This window comes from Eretmochelys imbricata, chromosome 9 (assembly GCF_965152235.1).
Source record: "Eretmochelys imbricata isolate rEreImb1 chromosome 9, rEreImb1.hap1, whole genome shotgun sequence".
Classification (NCBI taxonomy): Eukaryota; Metazoa; Chordata; order Testudines; family Cheloniidae; genus Eretmochelys; species Eretmochelys imbricata.
Genome location: NC_135580.1, coordinates 42,184,613 through 42,204,010, shown reverse-complemented (window position 1 = coordinate 42,204,010; position 19,398 = coordinate 42,184,613). Strand labels below are relative to the sequence as shown.

The window sequence follows — 19,398 nt, the reverse complement described above, 5'->3', positions numbered from 1 at the left end:
TTTAGTGCATGTTGAGGATAACCTAGAGAAAAAGAATTCTCTCATTTCTTTCAATTACAATAATCTTAAGTGTCAAAAGGAAAAAAAATCCAGACAGAAGTGAATTTTTTAAACTGACCTTTTAAGATTAAGTACAATCAAAAATGTCAAGTAGTGCTTTGGAAATTTACCTCTAAAAGAAAGAAAAAGAACTGCTATTAAAGCAGTTTCAAATTTTAAAAACCAACATCAACATTAAACATTATTAAAGCAACAAACATACATATTAAGGACCTGCCATCAAAAGGTAAAAAGCACCAAACAGCAGTCATCCTTAAGTAGCAAACTAAACACCAGAAAAACACATAGGCGAAACAAGGTCAGGAAATTAGATTTCTCTGGTCCACAGACAGCAACACTTGTTCCATAAGAATATGCTTAGCGGTCATTTGCACTTTTCCAAGATTAATGTACTCTGAACAATATTAATGTAATACTTGACAATGCAAATTATTTTTATTCTTACCTAAAATATGGGCGATTCAGTGTTTGGCATTTTTACCATTAAAACATATAAACACTACCTACTATTTGTTTGCAATTCCAATCTGATGGTTTTCAGATTGTGGAGTACAACAGAATGAAAAAGTTTAGTGGTAGTACTGGCAAAACTTAGTGCCTTGCTTTTTAACACTCAAAAGAAAAAGAACAAACCTACAACAGTCAGGTAGTTTTAACTTAAAAATTCTCCTACCGTTTTTCCCCAAAAAACAATTGAAACTATTTTCTTACCCTCCTAATTTTTGGTTTTCCAGACATTTTACATTTATTTCAAGTTCTCAGAAGCAAATATCACTCTTCTTCTCATTCAGCCAAAGATGTGCACAAGAGATCTGTTTTTAGTTGGAAGAGGAAGTGTTTTTAGGGGCATTTATTTTAGCCGTCACTACTGATAACTATAAATATTTTCTTACAGCTAGAATATTTTCTGGAAACCCAAACAGCCTTTTGCAAGTAACACAAGGCCGTATTTTTTGTTTTTATTTTTATTCTACCAGCACAGTGAATTTATGCAATTCAGATCCACCAATCATGACTGAGCTGATGACTGAGCTGTTCATTCATACATACTGAGCTGTTCATTCATACGACAGACAGATCAATAGATGGAGAGCTGTTATAGTAGCACAAATTCTGAACTACAGTTTACTTCAGCAGTTTTTCCTGAGCCAAAATAAGCAGCTACTTGTGTCTCCCTAAAGTTACTTAAACTGAAACACCAGGAAAAAGAAGAAGAGGAGCTTTGCATTGGTCTATAGTGTGGCAAGAAAAATGTTACAGGATAGGGGAATTTCTCTTCCTTCATTTCAGACCGATGGTCTAAGTTACTAGCTAGAAGTTACTAAAGAAAAAAAAAAATCTGTTCAAGGTCTCAAGTCACACTGAAGTTTGCTCCTAGATGAAACTCCCAGTAGCATTTGACATATAATAAAATATCTTCTGTTGGTTACCTAGGATCAAAGAGACTAGACAATTCACCTCTAGCGAACAGACACTCTAAGTGGGTGGGCGCCTATAATACAAACCAAGCACCAGATCTAAGGAACGGTCCAATACGTAATGTCGACCTAATTCACTATACCATTTGTCCTTCCAGCATTTAGGATCATGACATCTAAACCAGTACTGCTGCTAGAAAATCAAAATTTGTTTACAGTAATTTGCCTAAGGCAATAATTACTAGTAAAAGTTTTGCCCTGTATGTCTCAGCAAATAAGACCTGGCCACAAGATCATTTTACAACCTTGTCATGCTAGATTCATTATGGCCAGTTTCATTGTTTACTTGGTCATTCAACACAACAAAAATCTAAAGGAACTGGTTTAATGACATACACAGCTTCCATGGGATCCATTTTTAAGACCTTTCCCACAATGTCCAAAAGTGTCCTTGGAAAAAACTAGTATATAATAATTTAATGAAGACTTCTGAGAAATAAGATTTAAGTCCTCTTCGGTTACTGATGTCCTGGAATTTGGGCTTGGTTTCCAAGGTACAAAGGAGGCAAAGTCCCTTTATGAACTATGGTAATTAGACAAAAAGCTTACAAGATGGTTTAAATAAGGACTTCTCCGAGAAGCTGCAGAGGAAAAAAAAAAAAAAAAAAAGTCTTCCAACAAGAAAAGCCTTTCTGTATAACAACCTCATGTAGACACCAGTTTAGTATTGCCATACATGGGTCTGGAAATCAAGAACCACAGTAGCCAGGATAAGCCAACTTAAACTTTGAATGGAATTCATAAAAGGTATTTAGCCATCTAGCTCCCACTGAACTCAATGTGAGTTAGGCACCTAATCACACCTTTAGAGTATTGGGGGGGGGGAGGAAGAGGAGAAGAGACAAAAAACAAAAACAAAACAAAAACACCACATTTCAAGGCTCCCAAAGTGTAAAGAGATCTTTTGTAGGCCTCCAACCTTAACATGGAAACTATATTGGGAGGAAGGGTTGAAATCTAAAGAACTGGCAGATGCATTTACATCAATCTCTGTTACAGGGTAGCTTACTGCTGGTGTAAAATCAGGTCAGCTACTTAGAGAAGGTAAGCCAGACTTATCTATAGTCATGCCTTTGGGTCACGAAGAGCAAACCAGTAAAGGTTCCTCTTATGGTAAATCATTCCATCACTATTTATTTTACATAAGTCCTCCCAGAGAGTAGAAGGTAGGAAGGAAACCAGTAACTAGAGAAGTCTACCAAAGGGCTTGTCTTCACTGTAACAGATATCTTGAGTCAGTATACTTAAGTTACCGCATGAAGTGTGACTACACTTCACAACAGCATTGGAATTACAGTGTGATTTCGTTATCAGCACAGAGTGACTGGCTTAGTACTGAGGAGTTGATGCAATTTGAGTTGTATTGCCATTGCATTACTAATTTGAGCAATGTTCATTTTGGTGTGTAACAACCTAACATCGTGAAGAGTGATTGGTTTCGTACTACGGGATGAGTACTACGGGATGCCTTGATACAACCACTTTCTTGTTAATATTTTTGAAGCCCCTACACCCAGAGCTATTGGCAAAGTGCCAACATATAAATTATGGATCTTCATATGGTAAAAAGGAAAAGCAAATTAATTTCAATTCCCCCAAACCACAGAAGTACTAGTGATGTACCTCAGTGAACACAATCAACTCTCTATAAATCTAAGTATGAAGATTTTGCCTTATTTTCTAACACCTTATGATAATGTTTTTACCAGGACGGGTCCTGTCATACCGCATACATGAGTACAGATATCAGAGAGATCATTCCTGACAGTATAGATTTTAGAGCTTGCTACTGTAATTTTGATTAATGTGAAATGTTTCCAGAAGTCCTCTTTTAGAGGGCTGCTTTGCCAACTGGTATTGTTTTGGAATTGTTATATGGCAAACAACTGGCAATGATTTGACCATTCCGTACTATTTGCATAAAGAATTAGGTGTGAAAATTTACATTGAACACAGGCTCCCTGGGCAAGCAGGCAATGCTTCCTCATACCTGGTAGCAAAAGAATGCTAACTTGACAATAGCCATCAAAAGTGAGAAGTCACTTTAGTATATTAATCTACAAGTTGCCAGTGCATCTGTAAAAAAAAAAAACTATACAAACAGTTGAGTTTTAAAACTTATTTGAGGGCTAAGAGTTAGCAGATTATCCTAATTGTGACATTCTTTCCAGCTAAGAGACAGCAAAATACTTGTGTTCTCAGACCTCAGCACAAGGAAAATGCAGAGCAGTATTTGGCAGACTTACAGTAATCCAGGAACATTTATTTCCTTAGTATGTTTTTTTTCCACATCTAGTCTTCTTCAAGTCGCCCTGAGCATAAAAGCTTACTACTTGCTTAATGAAGAGTTTAATACCAGAATTCATTAAAAATTCACAGCAATAAAAAAAATTCTCAGCAATATCCAGACCAATAAGCAGATGCTGCAATCTACACTGAGAAACCCTAATGCTTGAAAATTCAGTCTTTTAAGGAAGTGAGTAAAGCCTAATTCACACAACTTACATATTTACATTTCTGGAAATTAAAGATAAATTAAAAACAGTTGGAACAAAAATAGCTTTCTGAATAAACTATTTAAAATTTAACTTTCTACTCAAATGAATCAGAACAATTACACACATTCCTTACCTGCTTTTTAAAATCAAGGTTGGCATAAGTGTTATCAGGTTCCCTCCCAGCTAGCATCAAAAAGCATGAAGTACCTAGGTCCAGAATTTCCCACATGCACTCCTCTTGGTCATCCTCATCCATTAGAGTCTGGACACCTCTAAAACTATAAAATATAAAAGAAATACCAGGGCCCCCCAACAATGTCCTTTTCTTATAGTTTTGAGAACAAAAAATACCACATATTGCTCACAGTTATGCCAACCCTATACACATAGCCCCTTGGCAAAGAAGGAATTCTCATCCAGCAAAGGAAGCATACAGACATTTTAATACACTTGGATTTCAGCAAAATTATTTAAAGTTTCAAAATACAAATATCTTTAAACTAGATAGAACACACCTAAACAGTATGTAGAGTTCTGGTTCAGCAGTAGCATGGTAGGATTCTAAGTCTGCACAGGCTAAAAAAAAAAAATGTCTCCTCCAAATTAAGAACCACCTATTGTGGCCTTTACCACCACCACTAAACACCCAAGTCAACAGGAGCTGTGTGTATTCAGCACCTTTGGAAAAACTAGGCTACTTGCTTAGGAGTCCAAATTCAGATACTCGGATTTCAAATTTCTGGCCTAATGATTTTCGCTATCCATATTTCTTGTCGGCGTCACGCTAGGAGGCCTGCAATTCAAAACCTACAGTTTCCTGAAATAATAAACGCTGGAAAAAAAAAAGTTGTTTCTTCTCCCTTCCTCATGCTCTGCAGCAACACAAAATTTGTACAATTCTTGTCAGTTTAACCGTTGCCCACAAAGGCTCACAACAGCAATAATGTTAATGAAAAGATATACATTTTATTCTAAGGCTAACGTACATTCAACTAAGGCTATGTCTACACTCGCAACTGAATGACAAAACTTGTGTCTTTCAGAGGTGTTTAAAAAAAAGAAAAGAAAACCCACAAACCCTGAAAGACAAAAGTTTTGCTGCCAACAAACGCCAGTGTGAACAGCACTACGTCAGCAGGAGCTCTCTCCTGCCGCCAACGCAAACGCTGCTCCTTGGGGGTGGAAGTTTTTTGTTGGCAGGAGAGCCGACAAACAGCGGCTGCACTGCGTGACTTTTAGTGGCACGGCTGTAGCGACACAGCCATGCCACTAAAAGCTGTGTAGCGTAGACATAGCCTCAGAAGCAAAAGCACTGGAGCTGCCTGTTTATTGACAAAGTCAACACCCATTCTTTAATTTTCAATCCCCTTTGAAAGGTTCTCTTTACAACCATATGGGGCATTCACGTCTTTTGTTGTTTTAAACGAAAGGTTAAATTCTACAGAAATGGACGTCTTAAGCCTTCATATTCATCAGTAAAAGCCTCCCACTAGCAAGGGGATTTTTCAAGTCCTGGTTTGGTGTACATTAAAATCTGATTCAGCACATCTTAGGGAAAGTAAGACTCTAGATTGTGTGAAACCTGTGGGGGGGTTTTTGCCAGATTTCCTGTTGAACCCAAAACATCCAGCTATGTTGGAAAGTATAATCAATACATGGCCGTCACAAGTAGCAGAATAAATTAAAACAAACAGTATTTTAAATGCGACAAATATCTAAATCATTTTCAAAATACTTAGACTAAAAAAAAATTGCATTTGAATACCCAAGACTAATGGTTTAATAAAAAAAAAGGACTAGCACTAGAACCTTGCGTTAAATACGCTGAAAAACGGCATATGTCAGTAAGTCTCATAATAAAATGCTGTGTCTTTACAGCTGCTGTTTGTTAAAGTACACTACAATGTTGGCCAGACTTAAGGAAAAAAAACTTATTCACAATGTTCCATTCTGCAACATGTGACATGAGTGAATGTGAGTTTTGGATATGCAAGGAATACAGGATGGGCCCTTTTTATTTTTTGGTTCTAAAAGACTACAGAAATTTTTTTAAGTATAACATTAATGATTTTACCAAAGAGTAGTATAGAATGTCTTACGTTATAGTTATAGGTTACATAGCAGGTAATCTTGTGAACAGATTAATTCCATCAATGTTTGGCCTCCCTTATTGTATATTTTAGCATGATGGGATTTGGCTAATTGCTTCCCCAAAAAGACTGTCCTCTGCTTCGAATGGTGGCTGAGAAGAGAAAATTAAAGCATTCAAATATGGCAACCTAAGAGGAGCTTTTCTCGGAGAGGAAATCTAGTTCCATCAGTACGAAAGGAATATTGAGCTAAAGAGAACATTCAGACCAAATCATGTCTTTTGAGATTGAGTTATGCATATTGTACAGAACATAAAATAGAAAGTCTTCAAATATTAGAGAAGAGGCAAGAACCTGATTTAGGTGACACACCTGTATCACAGGATCCAAGCCAAATCCCCCTTTTAAAGAGAACAGAAGTCACACCTGTAGTATTAAAAACAGAACAGTAAACTGTCAGTTTTAAAAATTTAACTAGTTAAGGTTTTTGTAGCAACAGATAAAGATCAAATGATCAGAAGGATAATTAGGTATGTATGTGATACGACTGAGGAATACAGTAAGCTTCTTTAATTACCAAAATACTTAGAATTCTGATTCTACATGCTCAGCAATGTTATAAAACTAGCCAAAACTCATGTACAGGTACCCATCTCCTCCCTTCCAGCTTCTCTAATACATTGTCCCTCTCCAGCCTACATAAAATGAAGCTTCTAAGATCATCTTCCTTGCTTATTGCCCTGACGACATCACCCCTTATTTGAAGCTCTCCACTATCTTCCCCTATTCACTGCATCATCTTCAAAGTCTTTCAGAACACCGCATCCAATAATTGTTTCATCACACATCCCAGCCCCGCAACATCAACCTTGTTTACCTGTGTCAACTTCTTACATATGGAAAGCACTCCATGAACTGATCTATAAGGAACTGCCCTCTCCAAAATGTACAATGGAGCCTTATCAAAATTTAGTTTTTCTTCAGAAGATGAAAGCTTAGTGCATGCACAGACTGAAGTAATGTTTTCCTACTTTTTAGAGGAAAATAAAATGATTGTTAAATAACTCAGCTGTGATTTGTTATTAGGGCTTCTGATTTTAGGTTTTAACAAGTGATCAGTAACCCGCCCCCCCAATAAAAATAAATCTGTGTTTATCTAATGAACACTGCAAAAACCACAGGAAATAGTTACTCATCATGGTGATTTCATCCCTTTCCCAGTGCAATTTATTTAAATAGGTAGGGCCCTACCAAATTCACAGGTGTGAAAAACACATCATGGACTGTGAAATCTGGTCTTTGTTGTACTTATACCCTATATTATACAGACTTCACGGGGAGACTAGCATTTCTCAAACTGGGGGTCCCAAGGCTATTGTACAGGGGGTGTCACAGTATTGCCACCTTCACTTTTGTGCTGCCTTCAGAGCTTGGTGGCTGCTGGCTGAGACCCCAGCTCTGATGGAAACGCCGCAGCAGTAAAAGTAACAATACCATACCATCCTTAGTTTTGCACTGCTGCTGGCAGAGGCACTGCCTTAAGAGCTGGGCTCCCAGTCAGCAGCTGCAGAGGTTTCTGCAGCTGGGGGAGGTTCCCGGAGGTGGGTCTGACCTGGCCCCGGGGGCGGGGGGGGGGAGATGCCCCTACAGGTGAAGAGGACGTCCCATCCCTCACCAGCGTGTCCAGGACCAGCAGCTAGATCCCAACATACGATAGGAGCCCTCGTCCAGGATGCCCCCAGCCTTGCCCCTCCCTGGCTCTGAGCAGAGAGGCCCAGTGCTTGGGAGTTAAAGGTGCCTTGGTCTTGCTCTGTGTGTGTATGTGTGTGGGGGGGGGGAAGCCCCCCCCCATGGCACTTTGGGTGGGGCGGTCGCTCACATATAAGGCTAGCCCTGCTCCCCAAAAAAGTGAGAACCCCCCATACCATGCCACCCTCACTTCCGCACTGCTGTTGGCAGCGGTGCTCCTTCAGAGTCAGGCACCCAGCCACCAGCTGCCGATCTCCAGCCGCCCAGCTCTGAAGGCAGTGCTACTGCCAGAAACAGCGCACAAGTAAGGATGGCAACACCATGACTCCCCGCCAACCCCCTTTTGGGTTGGGACCCGTCCAGTTACACCATGCAATTTCACATTTAAGTATCTGAAACTGAAATTCATGATTTTTAAAAGCCTATGACTGTGAAACTGACCAAAATCGACCATGAACTTGGTAGGGCCCTACATATAGGCAGTGTCTCTGCTTCCTGGCTTGTATTTAAAGCCCTCTCTACATGGGGCAGTACTGCAGAATATAGGGGTACAATTTCTGAAGTGCATTATGTGCTGCTCATTAATTGGTATATGTAAACCCTGCCAATATCCAATCGTGCACTTTAACATAGTTATGTTAGAAACAGTACTAGGCGGTATATACAAAAAGAAACTTTACACCTCACCCCAGCCCTTTTCACCCACCCCAGCCCTCATTTTTGGATATCTTCATAAAACTGAAAATATGCCAAAAAATAAACTTCCAAAAATGAAACAAAGCCTGAAAATCAGAAGTCCTATTTATAATTCAGTTCTAATTTCCTATCTAGGACAGTATTAATTCAGTAAGCAGCTATATTATTTTGATTTATACATTACATAGGCATCACTGGACTGTTTACAGATAAACTAAAAAAATTATGCTTAAAGTAACCTTTTAACTATCACAACAGTTCTCTGCATAGGGAAGGCTCTGTGATGAAATCTGTGTGTCAAAGACTATTTAGGTATAGATAATCCACATCTAAACTAGCACTGAAGTGACTAGAAACTAGAATCTCTCCATAAAAGCATACTATGCCCTATGACATCAAGCCTTGGGAGCAGAGATGTGCCCATTTTCTCCTGAGCCACAATCCCAGAGACCAAATTAGCATGTACATTCACGGTTCCCAAAATCACCTTTGGCATTGGAATTCCTTAAAACCTCTGAAAGGAAAACCCAAAATATTGGAAATAACAGAAAATCACTTTATTGCATAACAAGATGCAGCAAATCTAGCAACTAGTATTAAGATGTAACACTAGAGGGCTTCCACTTTCTAGAAAGGAAACAGAAGCCAGCTCATTTCCATGTGCTTCATGACTTTTACCTCTCTCTCTCCTGCAGTTCCTATTTCTTAAAAAGCTTTCTATATAAATAAGTAACAGCTCCAAAGCAACATCTACCACACACACACACACACGATATAAATTCAGAGTAAGCAAGAAAGCAGAAGGTACACACTTCAGATCATTTCTTGGGGGAGAGCATAAGACAGACACTCACCTTAATGAATGTGCTAATTATGATCTTTCCAAATCAAGGTCTGAAACTGTAGTTAATACTCTCCTGCAAAAACAACAAACCCAATATAGTTTTATAAATAAACTACAGAAGAAGACTTTAAAACCCTGCCTATTTAACAAGTCCCCGTAATTAGTGGAATAAAAGCCTAGTCATACATGGCAGAAAACATGAATTGTAAAGTTAGAGAGCAGTTATATTCATTACGTATTACTGATTCAAAGGTAAACCAGAGGAAATAGGGAAAATGCCTTAGCTTAGCGACAACTGAAATCTGAAAATAAAACTACAGTATTGTTTTCTTAAACTGTACATGAAGAGTTACTGATTTGTTTTCCTTTGTAAATTCGAAAAAGCCAAAAATGCCTCACACCTGTTTTAGATCCTAAATCAACAGGACACAGACACATATTTAAATACATATGTTCGAAAAATCTATTTCTAATGCATTTATGTAATTGCTTACCTGCCAAGATCCAAGTTAAAGAATCTTTATTCCTACAATAAAAATTGAGATCAAACACCCTGAAGCATGGAAAAAGTTGCATTTCTTACTCTACCGGTGTTTGAGAAAGTCAACTCGTGCAAGACACACTCAGAACCTTGAACTAGAGTCTTTGCAAGAGAAAAACTTTTCAGATAACTGTTGAACTGCATTCAGCTAAATAATCCAATGGAGTAAAAGTACACAGTACATACATAATGTTTGGCACCCATTGTGGCCATTACTAGCCCCTTGCTCTGACACACTGCTGTGCATTCACAACTGCAGTAGCTATTCTTGGGAAACATGATCTACGACCATGAAAGAGGAGGTCTCAGCAGAAGCCACTCACTATCAGCATGCTGCTGTCAGGACAGTAGAATGGAAATGTAAAGTTCCTTCAACTATGTTCTGGTGGAACTGAAGGGAGTAGGAGGCCTCAAACCTCAGCAGCTGAGTCCTTGAGTCCAAAACCCACCTCCTGAGTTACCTGTGATCAATCCTTCAGCACCTAATCCAGCTGAAGCAGAGTTTGACTTCCACCTCCCCACAGCACCTAGTTATTCCCACTACTTCACTTCATCCTTTATCATCCAGCAGGACCATGTTCCCTCCCCTAGCCAACAATAAGCAGTGCTTATCTCACTCCTCTTACATATTTAGCACCATTCTCTTGCTCCTCCTTCACCATCACTGTTCACCTCCACAATAGGTCTGATTATTCAAGGCTTCCAACACCCTCCAATAGCTCTCTCCCTCCCCCTCTCGAGCCTTCTTATTTCCCTTTAACAATAGGTTTAGATCCTAGTCATCACCACTACATTCAACATTTTCCTTTGTTCCCTTTTTTCCTCTTAGGAATAGCACTGCACAGAGAAGTTTGCCCATGATTAACAAGCTTGTTGCAACCTGTTCACCACAGTCGTTCTTACCCATATGCAAACTATGCAGCTGCATCAGGCACCAGGAAATTTGGGACACCAAACTGCCCCAAATTTCCTGGTGCCCTACGCAGCTGTGTGCTGCTCCAGCAGCCAGTCCAAACCCCGCACCGCCTCTTCCCCAAAGCCCCACCCCTGCTGCATCCCTTCCCCTGAGCTACATCCCAGGGGGCTGCAGCAGGGGTCAGGTGCACCCTACACTGACGGGGCAGCAGGAAGTGGAGTGACTCCGCCTGCTCCGCTCCACCGGCTCCCAGCCGAGCCTCCTGTGAGTGCTGGGGGGCAGTTCCCCTCAAGTCCGAAGGCTGGGAGCCAGGGGAGCAGAGCGGGCTGGGTCACTCCACTTCCCGCCGGCCCACAAGTGCGGGGTTGAGCCCGCCCTGCAATCATGAAGCGGCAGGAATTGGAGCCCATGCACCAAAACGTCTAGGGCCAGCCCTGCCGTTCACAGGCACATTTCCACAGAGGCCAAAGATAATCTCCACATATGTCCCATGCTAAGGCCTTGTGTACGCTGCCACTTTACAGTGCTGAAACTTGCATCACTCGGGGGGGGGGGGGGGGGGGTTCATACCCCTGAGCGAGAAAGTTTCAGCACTGTAAAGTGGCAGTGTAGACACCAGTGCTGGCAACTATTCCCCTCGCGGAAGTAGGTTTTTTGTTTGTTTGTTTTTTTAAAAAAAAAAAAAAATCACTGTTGCTGGTGCCGCAACTACACAGTCGCTGGTGCTGTGACAGCGCTTTAACGTAGGTAGTGAAGATGTACCCTAAGTTATAGTCCCTTGCCCTCAAACATTAGGCTATATACTTGTAACTCTACGGTTACTCATTCAATAGATTTTGTACTTTTCACTATAAACCATTTAAGCTCACATTTAAGTCAAAACAGCATTTTTGTTCATTCATTTATTTTTATTCAGGGTAAGGTTATTCATAGATTCCAAGGTCAGAAAGGACCATGGTGATCATCTAGTATGACCTCCTGTACAGGCCTTAGACCTTTCCGGGGGGTGGGGGGGAGACAGACACACGACCCTAGAGCTCATCTTTTAGAAAAAAGATCTAATTTTGATTTTAAAATTGTCAGAGAGGAGAATTAATCCACCACAACCCTTGATAAATTGTTCCAATGGTCAGTGACCCTCACGGTTAAAAATGTATGCCTTATTTCTAATCTGAATTTGTCTAGATTCAACTTCAAGTCATTGGATGCTATACATTTCTCTGCTAGACTAAAGTGCTCATTATTAAATATTTGTTCCCTGTGTAGATACTTATAAACTGATCAAGTCACCCCTTAACCTTCTCTTTGTTAAGGTAAACAGACTGAACTCCTTGAGCGTTTCACTACAAGGCATGTTTTTTAATCCTTTAATCATTAATCCTCTTCTCTGAACCCTCTCCAATTTATCAAATATCCTTCTTGAATTGGGGACACCAGAACTGGACATGGTATTCCAGCAGCAGCCCCATCAGTTGCAAATACATAGGTAAAATAACCTCTCTAATCCTACTTATGGATTCCTGCTTATGCGTCCAAGGTCACACATAAGCCCTTTTGGCCACAAGCTGAGAGCTCATGTTCAGCTGATTATTCATTATGACCTCCAAAAAAATTTTCAGAGTCATTGCTTCCCAGGACAGTGTCCCTCATTGTGTAAATATGGCCTACATTCATTGTTCCTAGGTGCATACATTTAGCCATATTAAGATGCATATTGTTTGTCTGTGCCCAGCTTACTGAGCGATCCAGATCACTCTATATTAGTGACATGTCTTCTTCATAATTTACCACTCCTCCAATTGTGTGTCATCTGGGAACTTTATTAGTTTAGGTCTTCTTCCAGATCATTAATAAAATGGTGAAACAGCAGAGGGCTAAGAATAGAATCTGTGACTTCCGCAACCTCTATGACAGAATCGCAGCCTTACGGATAATCATTAGGCCATACCATAAGTAAAAGGTACTACTTCAAGCTTAGTTGATGGCAATGTGGAACGCAAACTGAAAAAGTTACAAGCCAATCCTGAGTCTGAAGTGATGGTATGATGGAGGCAAGCATTACCACATCCTGAAGCCAAGGCTATGGAGGCACTGTTCATTCTCCTCAAGTTTGAGTGGTTAATGACATGACAAATCTGCTGCAACCTTGCTCTGCTGTGGGCTATTGCTTCCCAGTTGCTGGAGGCAATCTGACATGCTTTGAAGTTTGACTTCAGTGTGACTTTATATCATTTGTACTGACTACCATAAAGAACAAGTGCCTTGCTTTAGCTGACCATAAAACATAGCTGTAGGTATTCTCGTGTCAGCCATGTGAACTAGGAGCCCAGACCAGTACAGCTGAGTTTTTTATGAGCACATTTGAATGCAAGATAGCTGACTGTGATGAAGGATTTCGATACTGGGATCTTATCCCATCACCTGACCATGCAAACTGACCAAAGACAGCTCATATAGAACAGAACAAGTTTCCTAATGTAGCATCCATTTGTTGTCCATGTCTCACAACCATGTAGAAGCATTGCAAGTACAACTGCCTAACAAACATCTAACTTCGTGCTTATTTTGACACCCATAGCATTCCATACATGGTGTGACAACATTCCAAATGCAGAGTTGCCCTTGGCTGTGCAATGAGTAATCTCATCCTTAACTGCGGCATTCTGACACAGCATACTCCCTAGGCAGAAAAAATTCTCCACAGACCTGAGAAAGCACTGCTGACCTTAACTGGGTAGTTGTGTGCATCCCCAGCACAAGTTGGTAAATTCTTCAGTTGTCTTTAGACTGATTGTGAAACGAATACAATTGACTGCAGGAGTGAAATGATCAGTTATAAATTGAATGTCATCAATCAACTGAGCAACCAGCTCGGTCATCAGCAAATAAAAGCTCCTTAAGAAGTAATTCTGCCACTTTTATAAAAGCTCAAGTGTTGTAGATTGAACTGCAGAACTGGATAAATTCCCCTCTGTCAATGGCATGAAATGCATCCATAAGCATAGCTGAAAAAAAAAAAATGATGGAAAAAAAGCATGTTAACCAATATACAACCTTGTTCGGTGCCACTGGTGACCAGAAATGGGTCTGATATCTTACCATTTTCCACAACTCTGGACAGCACCCCCCCATCAGGAAAAGGCTGAATGACCAAAAATGAAAATAAGAAAAACACTTTTGCAGGATGCATTTCTAGAGTCCCTCGTGATTTACCGAGTCAAAAGCTTTAGCTGAGTCAAAAAAATACCAAACAAGGACCATGGTTTTGCTCTCGGCACTTTTCCTGAAGCTTATGGGCTGTGAAGATCATGTCTACAGTGTCCCATCCAGACGGATATCTTTCTATACTGAAACTTGGGAGAGAATGGGTTCCACAAGATGGGTGTTAATTCTATTCAATATGACCCATGGAAGAATTTTCCCAGCAACACAGAGCAGGGAAATGCCATGATTTAGGATCAGGAAATACCTCAGTTTTGGGCTGGGATGAAGATCCCCCTTATTCAGAATGAAGAAATAATGGGAGTAGAAACTCTTGCCCCTGTATTCCTGAAGAATTTTCCACCTAGGAGCTATAGAAAACAAAAAGAAAAAGGAGTACTTGTGGCACCTTAGAGACTAATTTATTTGAGCATAAGCTTATTTAATTATAAGCTTATTTATTTGAGCATAAGCTCAAATTTATTTGAGCATAAGCTTTTGTGAGCTACAGCTCACTTCATCGGATGTTGTAGCTCATGAAAGCTTGTGCTCAAATAAACTTGTTAGTCTCTAAGGTGCCACAAGTTCTCCTTTTCTTTTTGAGAATACAGACTAACACGGCTGCTACTCTGACACCTGTCATAAAAAACAAAGAGGCTCTTTGTCAAAAGGCTCTTGTGAGATGGGTTGCAGAAGAAGGAAGATGGGGTAGGGGTGGGGGTGGGGCAGGTAAAAGACAAGAAAAGAATGTTTAGCACCCATTTGTTAGTTACAATCTCCACCCGTACCTCCTGGAAGCAGGGGAAACTGGTTTCTGAAAGTTGGCTATGCAAAAGATTCCGAGCTTGAATGCCTGAGGGCATATGCACACCTACAGATCCACAGCAACACATATTTGAAGAAGAACCTGACTTCTCATATTACTAGTAACAAAAGTAATTTAACTACATAAATTGTTAAACCAAAGTGTATAAAGTGCATCCACAATGCCTGCATAAGGATTTTTAGCATGTAAAGGCCACCTGATTCCTGGTGACTGTCTAGACAGTCAATGAATCATGCTACTTAAGTAACCCTTGACACAATGAGCTCCTGAAACAAAGTGAGTAAATACCGATTTTACAAACTGTATAATTACATATTTAGACTAACTAGTACATGGACTTCACACTGTTGGCCCAATCAATGTATTCATCCAGCCCTTATGTCAGCTTAAGAGCACAATGTAGTCAGGTACAATGTCAACAGCCACAGCACTCAAAACAGCTAGCAAGTAACGAAAATGTGTAAGATTACATGAGCCTACTAAATTTTATTTTTTCAGCGGATTGTGTAAAGAGCTTTACTGTAGCCAAAAGAAAATTATTAGTAAAAAAAACGCTTTACAAGCTGCAGGACCCTGCAGGACCCTGCAGGAGGAACTGAAATGGATGAGGTTAGGATCTGACAAAAATAGCCTTAGTTTCTGTGTCTTGATCTACCTCTACACTAGTACGTTTGTCGGTATAACTTATGTCGCTCAGGAATGTGGGAAAAAAACCACCCCTTCGAAGCAACAGAAGTTACTCCAACAGAGGTGCCACTGTGAACAGCGCTATGTCAGCAGGAAATGCTCTCCCACCGACATAGCTATGCCACTAGTTGGAGGTGGTTTAATTATGTTGACAGCAGGGCTCTCTCCAATCGGCATAGAGCAGCTACACAAGCAATCTTACAGCAGCACACTTCCTCGATACAGCTATGTAAATTTGCTCATGTAGACATGGCCTAAGAATGACAAAGAAAAGGTGATAAGAAACCGAAACGATAGAATGGGAAAAGAAACAAAGGGCAAATATAGAAATGATCCTCAGCACTCCCCCACAGAACCCAGTTGGAAATCTTGGTAACCTACAGACACTCAGAATGGAATCATAGAACTTAGAATAAAAACTTGGAAGCACAAAACTTCAAACATAACAGCTGTTTTGTTACTATGTATCATAATTGCTAGGTAACCAAGCATTGTCAGTAAAGAAGCTTGTGCCCAGTATTACACAATGCATTAAAGAGAACATGCTGTTCCCTTTTAAAATGGGCAATTATGAGTACAGTGAAACTACTGTCAATTCAAATGAATTACTAATAGACTAAAAAGAAAAGGAGGAGTACTTGTGGCACCTTAGAGACTACCAAATTTATCTGAGCAATAAGCTTTCGTGAGCTACAGCTCACTTCATCGGATGCACTGAGCTGTAGCTCACAAAAGCTTATGTTCGAATAAATTTGTTCATCTCTAAGGTGCCACAAGTACTCCTTTTCTTTTTACAAAACCAAAGTTTCCCTACTTCAGATCCTGCAAAACCCTGACTCACACCTCAAATAAAAGAGCCTAATGTCATAGAATACATCGGATTTCACAACAGAAGTTCTTAATTCAGTATTGATGGCAATATTTCCTTACAAGAGTTTAAGACAGAAATGTTTCCATCCAAGTAAATAGGAAACATTATCAAAAGTACTCAAAGTTTCCAAATGTTACTGTAACCAGCAGCGGTATTCAGTCCTGCACCACTATCATCTCTAGATTTTTACTTATGTATTCTTTTTAAAAAGCTGTACTGCAGTATTTGGGTGGTATTCTGATGTGGTTTCTCATTAACTTCATTTTCTTGCAGATAAAAATAATTCTAGATCTATAGAGAAAACAATAAAGTGGCCTCAAATACCTAAATAAATAAAGAGTGATGAAAAACTAGTTTACTGATTTCAGCAGAAACAGCCGCTATTCATAAACAGGAGAAATCAAACTGAATGGTACATCTGTTTAAAAAGAAAAGATCAAAAATACCTAGCTCTTTAGCACTTACAAAACTGTCTTTAATATATGCATAGTTATAAGCACAGGAATTTTTTTTAAACAATGGTAAACCACTCAAACTGCTCCAACACTGTAAATGTGTTAGTAGCTCAAGGTCACTTGACATATGGCATTACAACACAATGGTGGTAAAAAAATATGATATAACTAGTAGTGGTAGAACACTCCTGCCTTCTCTTTGAAACTAATAAATAATGTTCCTGTGAGGTTCACTTACACTACAAATCCATCTGTGGCAAAGGACCTAGTTACAACACACCGTAAGGCAGACAGCTGTTAGCCATATTCCAGGGATGGTCAAGCTTACTGACCCGCTGAGCCACATACCACAATCTTCAGACCTTTGGGCCTGCAAGGGCATGCCTGCCTTGGCTCAGGGCTTCAGTACAACTCCTGCTGAAGCCCTGAGCCCTGGCAGGTGCACCCTGCGAGGCTGAAGCCCTGAGCTACCCTCCCTGCTGGGCAGAAGCCAGAGGTCGCTTATGGAGAACAAGTGGGGGTCATGTGCCCCCTAGATTTTTGCCAGGGTTTGCTGGCCCTGCTCCATCACATGGTGCCACTGCCCTCCTCTCCCCACTGCATGCAGCTGCTAGATCCAGCAAACTGGAGAGAGGCAGCGGCAAAGAGTTGGGAGTTGCAGGGAGAACTGCTACTTTTGCTGTTGCTTCTCAAGGTGGAACTAACACCTGGGAATTGCAGGCAGGGGCTGCTGAGGGTAAGAGGGAAGGTATGCCTGGGAGGGCATGACTCAAGCTGTGTAGAACCTTTAAATTGTGCCCCCCAGCAGGCATCAGTTGTCTCTGGCCGAATCCCCTAATCCCACAACCTCATCCCAGTCTGGTAGGCAGAAAATGGGGGCGGGGGTAGTGGGAGCTCCACGAGCCACATTTTATCTGTAAAAGTGTTGCATGTGGTTCACAAGCCATGGTTTGGCCACACCTGCCATATTCCATAACCAGGCTAAAATCTGTAATGGTGCAGACTCAGGGCCTGAGTGCATAAAATTTAGCACATGTGTAAGTTTTTTCAGGAACAGGACCTTAATTTGACACTGCTATGCCATGTATTAAGCCTTAGTATGGCTGCTACACATATAGATAAGGATTTGGATATCTCAGTAAGTGCTCAGATGGCAACCACTATCAGCACTATTAGCATCTTCTGCATTTATTTTCCTCATCCCTGAGAGATGGAAGCCAATTCCCAGAGGTACTAGTAGTATTGAGAAATGTTAACTAAACAGGTATGTCATAAACAGTCTCAATGGCTAAAGGAACACTGACAACTTGAAATCTTGTCAGTTTTAAAAATGTATTTAACAGCCTCAGGTACTACTCCTGACTCCATGCCAAATTTGATTTTAGAATCATTGGTTTGGTTTTTCTTTTTCTTTATGTTCTTTCCTTACTTGCTATATGAAAAGTCACTTTTATCATTTCCCTGTTGCCTGTGTGGGCCTATCTATATACATACACACGTGCACAGAGAGCTATCAAATGAGCAACATAAAGAACAAAATAACTTTTTCCTCTCAACTTTCAATAATAGTAATCTTGAAACAATAGCAGAAGAAAGAGAAATGTGGTATTTTAGTTGATGGTGTTCACTTTAAATAAACCTTCCATTTTACTCCAGTATTAAAAACATTTTCTATTTCCCTATGTAATCTACTAAATAATGACAATATTAGTATAATGTAAAGTTGTATGACCATTTTTAATGAAAAATAATCAAGCAATTAAATATGTAAGGTTGTGGAGTTTAGAACTTTACATATCTATTTTAGAAAGTCACTTTTCTAGCACAGGTCTTAAGACAATTAAAAAAATATAGTTCTTTAAAATCCTGCTAATCTAGTCTCTCAGCTGAAAACAGTTATTAAAGTCCCAAAAACTCTGTCTTGGTGTCCAAGTTAGAATATACCATAAAGCAGCATTTTTCAAATTTTGGGTCGCTCTGGTCAGCACCACCGACTGGGACATTAGAAGTCCCGTTGGCAGTGCTGCCCAGCTAAGGCAGGCTAGTGCCTACCTGTTTCGACACTACATTGTGCCCCGGAAGCGGCCAGCAGTGGGTCTGGCTTCTAGGCAGGGGGGCCACGGGGCTCCGCGCGCTGTCCCCACCCCGAGCACCGGCTCCGCACTCCCACTGGCCAGGAACTGGGGGGGGGGGGGGAGGGGGGGAGGAGCATGGTGCCTGTGGACGAGAGTCATGGGAAGCTGCTTGCACACCTCCGCCTAGGAGCCGGACCTGCTGCTGGCTACTTCTGGGGCGCAGCAAGGTCTGCATGCCAGGACAGGCAGGAAGCCTGCCTTAGTACCCCCGCTGCACCACTGACCAGGAGCCACCGGAGATAAGTCTGCACCCCAACCCCCTACTGCAGCCCTGAGCCACCCCCAAACCTGGATCCCCCAAACTCATCCCAAGCCCCACCCCAGAGCCTGCACCTAGATCCCTGACCCCCT

General features: G+C 40.7%; 1 protein-coding gene across 17 annotated transcripts in view; it reads right to left on the bottom strand.

The window, feature by feature from the left end:
- The window catches only part of PER2 (period circadian regulator 2), a 72,495-nt gene that overhangs the window by 51,364 nt on the left and 1,733 nt on the right, over positions 1–19,398 (bottom strand). For 3 of the 17 annotated variants that reach the window (XR_013347174.1, XR_013347175.1, XM_077827120.1), the window contains exon 1: positions 4,170–5,039. The exons of 1 other annotated variant lie outside the window; for it this stretch is intronic. The gene's annotated coding sequence lies outside the window, so the exon portion shown is untranslated. Of the gene's footprint in view, positions 1–771; positions 2,324–4,169; positions 5,040–6,135; positions 6,279–6,498; positions 6,553–9,425; positions 9,489–19,398 lie in introns of those variants that run through there. 13 more of the 17 variants (XR_013347172.1, XR_013347173.1, XM_077827112.1 and 10 more) reach the window with 11 other exon arrangements.